General features: G+C 36.3%; 1 protein-coding gene across 1 annotated transcript in view; it reads left to right on the top strand.

Moving 5' to 3' along the window:
* PDGFC (platelet derived growth factor C) overlaps positions 1–7722 on the top strand; it is a 182357-nt gene that overhangs the window by 97549 nt on the left and 77086 nt on the right. The window lies entirely within an intron of this gene.

The raw sequence follows: 7722 nt of genomic DNA, 5'->3' as shown, positions 1-7722 counted from the left end.
ACATACAAATACACAGCCATTAGTTTTTTTTTTCTACTTCTGAACATAATTTGAGAAAAAGTCTGGTAAAAAATACATATAGAGTAAAACTGTAAAATAAGAAATTGAGAATAAAAAACCAAGTGAAGGACTACAGTTGTGCCAGAAAAGTTGTTACCATTAGAACGTTTTACAGTGGAGCTTCCTGACAGTCAATCAATAAAATAAAGAATACATTATTAAAAGAAAATGCAGTATCTGTGGGTACATATTAGCCATCATACCTAGAATTCTTAAGTACAGTACACATATGGATACATTCCTACACATAGGACCAAGAAGTTTTAATATTTCATCACAAAAAATTATGGATCTGAAAGCAAAATTAGAAATTTAGGCTAACTTGATGGTTTGGCTGGTAAAACTTACCATAATTCTCCTAGAAGCATTCATGAACCAAAGTCAGATGGATTATTTCATCCACGCAAAAGACCACCTACTGTATGTCATACAAATATTACTCTTTAAATCCTATGTGAATACACTTGTCAAGGTTGGGTGGTCTTATTGAAGATTTTTCACTTCAGTGGCGTTTGTATATCATAAAAATACTTTACTTGAGCTTCCTTGCAGGGTTCATTATTTTTTCTTTGATATACAAGTTAAAAGAGAATTTTCATTTTGTGGTATATTACAGCTAAAGATTTCAATGCAGATGAAATAAACTTTGTACTTGCTGTCATCACAATTTGTATCTTTAACATTAATATGGTTAGATTTTTTTCACATTTCTGCATTCTGAAACATTGCATGTCATGTTATTTTTTCTTACATCTGTAACCTTAGACTTTGAGAACAGAAGCTGTCCTAGCTATCTATAGAGATTGAGAAGTGTCTGCCCTATATATCACTCATATTTTATACCTGCACCAATGCTAAAACTCATTTTCCTACCATCCATCTTAGTTTTTCACCATGGTGTAAACTACCAGTTGTCTTCTTTTCATAGATAGGGTTTTTTAATATTTTCAAAAGTTATGAAAAGTTTAAGATATTGTACCATTTCAAAGTAGCCCGTTAGCCTACCACAAGTTCAAGAATGCTGATAGAAGATAGGAGCCTCTTGGGTCAGAGACAAAGGACTATGTTACAAAAGTAGCAGTAGCCAGAGTATTAGCACTTTCTCTTCCCCTAATTCCAATTCCCACAGGTCAGTGCCAAGAGAGCTACATGATACCTGCATCCTGAGTGATTTGTGTTATGGGAGAGGAATTGTTATATATGTGTGTGTGTGTATGAACATAGTTATGTGTGTATTTATATAATGTATGTTAATCATTAAATAATAATAATTGAACTATCATTCAGCATGTCTAACCTAGGTTGTGACTCAACTCAGCCAATAAGAGACTCAACTTAAAAAAAAGTGACTTTTTCAATAATAGTTCTGAAGTCCCTTCCTTTTGTTTTTCCCTGATTACCCCTCTTATCCCTGCATATCTAATCATTGTCTTAAGCTTTTTTTCACTTCATGGCTTGATTTTCTCTATAATTTTATGCATATATTTCCATATGTACTGTCCTATAAAAAGTGAATTATTGTTTGCCTGTTTTGAAATATGTATCAATGGGATAATACTGAGTGTTTACTTTTGTGACTTACTATGCACTTCAAAACAAGCAAAACTAAAAAATATATTTTTAAAGTTAGTTCATGTCAATGCAGATAGGTTAGATCATTTGTTTACCTTAATAAATAGTCTGTTTCTAAAGGCTACCTAGAAATGCATATTAACTTAATATCTAAAATCAATCACTGTTTATTCCCTTCCCAAAATATGAAGTTACCTGAGAATATTTTAACTACTGTGGAATACTAACTCCCCAGATACCACCACACTTACACTGATAAGACAGAATTGAGTCTATTGCTTACCTTGGTGACAGAGAAGACCATGTTAACAGTTTTAGTAGACTCTGAGGAGGAAAAGCAAAGGCAAAAATGGGTCTTTCAATGTGGAGACTTGATTAAGATGGGTAAAGGATCAGGATTAAATAGTTTACAATTGGTGGAAACAGGGTATTTCAGGGAAGAGTTTCATCAATGTTAATACTTTCAGTTGAAGAAGTTAGCAGTTCTTTTGGGAAGTTCATGTAAAGAGGAGTAAAGTTAATTGCCTGGGCAATAATGATGGCAATAAAATAGTAATGTCATGCTGTTGCAAAGAGAACACTGGTGGGTGTTTTTGTTCTATGGTCCAAGCTGGTTAACTACAGATAACCCCACTTCTGATTAGCATGCATATGATAATTATCGTGGGTTTTAGTTTTGTATTTTTTAACTTCACAGTCAAGACATTGTTTTTATGTAATCTATAGGTGATAAAAAATTATTAATTTTCTTTAAAATTAAAAAAGTTTTTTAACTTCACAGTCAAGACATTGTTTTTATTATTTCATGTAATCTATGGGTGATAAAAATTATTAATTTTCTTTAAAATTAAAAAATGTTTTGAACATTTTCATCTTTTCCTGCAGTTTATAATAGAATTAATGTGGCATTAGTATTTGCTCATTTATTTACTCTTACATTCAACAAGCACTTCTTGAGCATGAGCACTGTGGTAGGTAATAGGATGACAGCAGTGAGTGGAAAATGGCTCATACCCTTGTGTAGCTTAGTCTGGATAAGGAGGCAGACAGACAAGTAAACAGTCAAATAAAACAAAATGCCACCAATCCCAGGATATGGTAAATACGGAGTACAGTTATTACTGTAACTGATTATAGTTAGATAGCTTTGTTGACCATTTTATAGCTCATATCATAACTGTGTATCTTGCTGGTAGCGGTCTATAAATAATTGTTATTAATTTATCTGGAAAAAGAGGCAGACAGACAAGTAAACAGTCAAATAAAACAAAATGCCACCAGTCCCAGGATATGGTAAATACGGAGTACAGTTATTACTGTAACTGATTATAGTTAGATAGCTTTGTTGACCATTTTATAGCTCATATCATAACTGTGTATCTGGTAGTGGTCTATAAATAATTGTTATTAATTTGTTGTGGAGAATTGTGTGAAGATGAATTTACCCTGCCAAGCAGACCTCAAAAATTCAAATATTCACTGTCTGTGTTTTGCTCTAGTAGATATAGCTTTCAAGGATGGTATAGGTTTCTTACATCAATTTTACATTGCCAGGATAGGCTGTGGATGATAAAACTATAAGGAAACAATTGTTTTTGACAACAACATAAAGTATTCCTTAGTTGCATGACCATACAATTGAAATAAAGGAAGACATTATTGTTTACTTAGCTGATAATGACCTTGGAGATGCATAAGTGCATCATAAGAATCTATTTTCAAAAAAGAAATATTTTCATGAGCCCCTTAAAAGAACATGAAAGAAAGAAAAGGTACCACTAGGCACTGTTTGGCATGAGTGATCTTAAATTTTAGCCGTGAGAGAGCCAAAGGTGTCCCATGAAACCCTTTACTTACATGTTAATTCCCGGCCTGAATCTGCAGAACTGAGAATAAGCAGTTGGGTGTTGGACTTTAATTCAGAATTTTGGTCCTGTTCATGATGGCCAGAAAAAGATAGATTAAACAAAAGACATTGGTACCTTTTTAAGATGCACTGTGGAGCCCTGCTAAGACCAGATAAGAAGGTTTGCCTGGTGCTGTGGATGATGATATGGCTATTTCTGTGGTATGCTTACCTCAACCACTGGTGAGGGGAAGTGACCTAGATTGGCTTAGGGAATTCTTTACTCATCCCCAAGCCTTTTTAAGGGCTCATCTGTATCGCAGCACATGCAGATTGGTTACCTAAACAAATGATTTGCGTTTTAAGGAAGAAGGGGAGGCACATTGTAGCTGTGCAGATAAACAGTAGTGTCTGCTATAGTGCTCTGTTATAGCTAGGAGTGATATAAGTATTGCAGCAGAGAAAGATTAGTTAAAATAATATTGTGTGTTATGGAGATGGATGGTGGGTGTGTGGGTACCCATGCACCTGTGTACAAAGAAAACCTGCAAATATTCCAGTATGTTTTTTTATTATTATTTCAAAGCTACATTCTCTTTTGTCCCAAGGCACAAGTTATGGGAAGGACAAAATTTCCAGTTTCAATATTTATGACATTAAAAATATTTCTACCCTAGTCCGTTTGGCTCAGTGGATAGAGCATTGGCCTGAGGACCGAAGGGTCTCGGGTTTGATTCCAGTCAAGGGCATGTATCTTGGTTGCAGGCTCCTCCCCGGCCTGGGCCCTGGTCAGGGCTCCTGCAGGAGGTAATCAATCAATGGTTTTCTCTCACATTGATGTTCCTCTCTGTCTTCCCCTCTCTCTTTCCATCTCTCTAAAAAATCAATGAACAAATATCCTCGGGTGAAGATTAATGAAAAAGAAATATTTCTATTAGACAACCCAAAGAATAACTTAGAATGTTAAATGGTCATTATATTATAGAGAAGAGATGCCCTTCCTCTTTTCTCTGAGGGTTAGTCTGGATTTATATGAGCTTTGAGAAGAGCAGATGATACAGACCCGTATTACATCATGTCTACATGTCTAGGAATATTACAATTCTGCTCCAGTTGCGCCTTAACAAAATATTTTCCTAATAAATTGTGGCAGAAATTAAAAAAATAGTGGGATTTATACCACAAAGCGTAACTGTAAGACTCAGTTTCCGGTGACCACAAATAATTAGCCAATGACTGTAACAATCTGGTAAAGAAAATGTTTGCATTATGTTACTAAAAATTTCAGGATTAGTCTTTATCCAGACTCTGAGCAATGCCATTATGTCACTTTGGCTCCACCTCTGTAGGCTTGCTTCCCTGTAGTTGACTCCATTCTCAGTCAGTCTGTCTTCACATACTGGAAGAGAAAGGACCAAAAGTACAAGATTTAAGCACTTGCAATCCTTGAAGGAGACAGGGACTTTTCCTGTAAAAGTTATTGGAAGAGTTTTGATTGGTCTATTGTTGTTGTTTTTTTTAAAGATATTTTTATTGATTTCAAAGAGGAAAGGAGAGGGAGAGAGAGGAACATCAATGATGAGAGCGAATCATTGATTGGCTGCCTCTTGCACACGCCCCCTTCTGGGGGTCAAGTCCACAACCTGGGCATGTGCCCTTGACCAGAATCGAACCTAGGACCCTTCAGTCCCCAGAGCGACTCTTTATCCACTGAGTCAGATCAGCCAGGGCTGATGGGTCTGTTTTGAACTCAGTATCCATCCCTGGGCCAGTTACCATAGGGGGGATAGGGTCATGTGTTACTGTGTTTGTCAAGATTTGGGTCATGTGCCCATCCCTAAGCCAAGTAATGAACTGTGATTGGTGGAGACATTGTCTCTGAAAGCAGGAAACTGTTTTTTTTACCCATTTGAAAGAGGAAGAGGTGGTGGTGGTACAAAAATAACAGTCTCCACACTCGGTGATAAGGACCAAAAGGAGCTGAAGGTCAGCTGTCAAATTTACACTTCCTGTTTTTGCTACCTGCACTTTTGGCCACAGAATAGAGTTTTCTTTAGAGTGGAGATTTTTGCCAGCGCCCTTTCAGCAGCTCTTGACTGTAGTTTGCTCAACGGCATAATTTATAGTTTTGTTATCTTTTGACCTCTGTAGCAATTACTTTTGTAATGTAAAAAAAAAAAAAAATCTTCCCAAGAGGGCTGAAAATGAAGGGTGGGGACCTGACCAAGTCTGAGATCAAGGGACTCTGCCCTTGGCTAATGAGATGTTTTGGTTTTATGTTTTGAAATGTTCAAAATCAACATTCTAAGTAGAGAAAGAATGCGTCCTGTAACTCCCAAAACTCACGTCTGGTTCACCCAGTGTGTGTCTCTCACGGAGACTTTACCTTTTTTCTTGCATTTTATTTTCTCCTCTTCTACCCTCAGAATTGCCCTCTCTTCCTTGCCTTCCTTTTTCCACCTTCCCTGTTTGTTTATTGCCCAGAGATCATGTTCCTATGTTGATTCAAAAGAGTTTTCTGGTTTGCACTCTTTGAGGACCGAGGGAATATTGGGATGCCATTCTTGGCCATGCCTTTACTTTCAGTGGCTGCCTTGCTCTCACTGGGGTAATGATGAGATCTCTTCTTTGAATTGTGAAATTGGAACAATGGTATGAAAGAAATACGGGCAAATTCCAGGTCCAAAAAAATACCCATGTTACTAGCTAGCTAGTTATCTATTTATATTATTTTATCAAAAATGAAAAACCAAGCAAGAGTAATAGAGTAATAATCAATAATAAAGGACTTATAAATGTACACATTTTAGATATATTGTGACATTTCTACAATAGTCTCTCTTTTCTCAGCTTCTTCAAGGGTTTATGCTGTTATCTCCAACATTATGTTAATAATATTTTGCTCTATGAGCTTACAAAAAATATACTGTCTTTAATTCATCTGGCGCCAAATTTGGAGAGTTAAACTCTCTTCAAATCTCTATTTATGGAACAGCCTACATTTGAAAAAAGTAAATCTTTATTATTATTTTTATCCTCACCCGAGGACATTTTTTCCATTGATTTTTAGAGAGAGTGGAGGGGAGAGGGAGAGAAACACCAATGTGAGAGAGACATCCATTGATTGCTTCCTGCATGCCCCAAGCAGGGCTGAGTGCCTGCAACCAAGGTACGTGCCTTTGACTGGAATTGAACCCAGGACCCTTCAGTCCACAGGCTGATGCTCTAATCCACTGAGCCAAACTGGTTAGAGCAGAAATCAATCTTTAGGCTACCTCCACTGGCGTTTATAATACAGGCAGGTGCTGACTTAGGATTTATTTCTAAGTGATTGATGAAATTGTTTCTAATTATTATTTGATTTCTCCTCTAATGGTTTTGCCAGTGACTGAAAAATATATAAATTTTACAAAAGGATTATTGTTTTGCTATGTAATTAACAAAGTTTAAATTAATATATTTAACTAAACCTTTCCAAATTAAGCTTAAACAATTTTATTGTATCTGATCACATGTAAAGGAAGAGAATGGCAGTTAAGGACCACTTTGCCTGCTTCCTTGGCAGTGTTGTTCATATTTACCACCGCTTTCAGCAAAAGGAATGATCTGAATATTATCTCCTATCCCATGTTTACTGTAGACAAAGTAGCAGAACTTTGAGTCCCAATAGACTGACTCTGTGAAAGTAGAAGCAACTGTTATAATTCAGTAAAACTTTCAGAAAACAAGTGAATAATAAAGGATTTTCCCCTGGTACATAGATAATCTCATAGAAATCAAGGAGAATGTTCTTTTATTGGATTAACATATTTAAAGAAAAGTGCTACAAAAAGGATCTCACTTCAACTTAACATTTCATTAAGACAAATCAAGAGAGCCTTATCTTAATGTATCACAATGCTTATCTAAGGCAATGGTTTAAGGTGGCTATGACTTGCCTCAGGTTAGTTGAAACTGAATGTTGGTTATGATGGATGCTTGTGTAAGCCAGTCCCTGGCTTAAGAACCATTGGGAAGACCTCTGTGTATTTATAGATAGCCCCTCAGAGGTGAGCAATTAGTAACCTACTTGCTAGTAGGTGGGTACCTACAGGTGTCCCTCTGCTCTTCATGAGTTTGCATTACTCCACTTCGCTTTCATGAAATTTCGTACCCCTTTTTTGCTAACTGAAAGAAATCTGGAGAGGATAGTGTTCAGCGTCTGTTTTGCAGCAAGTGTTCTAGAGGCAGCAGGCAAACCAAGC

The sequence above is a fragment of the Myotis davidii genome, unplaced genomic scaffold (assembly GCF_000327345.1).
Source record: "Myotis davidii unplaced genomic scaffold, ASM32734v1 scaffold392, whole genome shotgun sequence".
In the NCBI taxonomy this organism is placed as follows: domain Eukaryota; kingdom Metazoa; phylum Chordata; class Mammalia; order Chiroptera; family Vespertilionidae; genus Myotis; species Myotis davidii.
The sequence above is the reverse complement of the archived record's forward strand: the minus strand, read 5'-3'. Positions and strand labels throughout refer to the sequence as shown.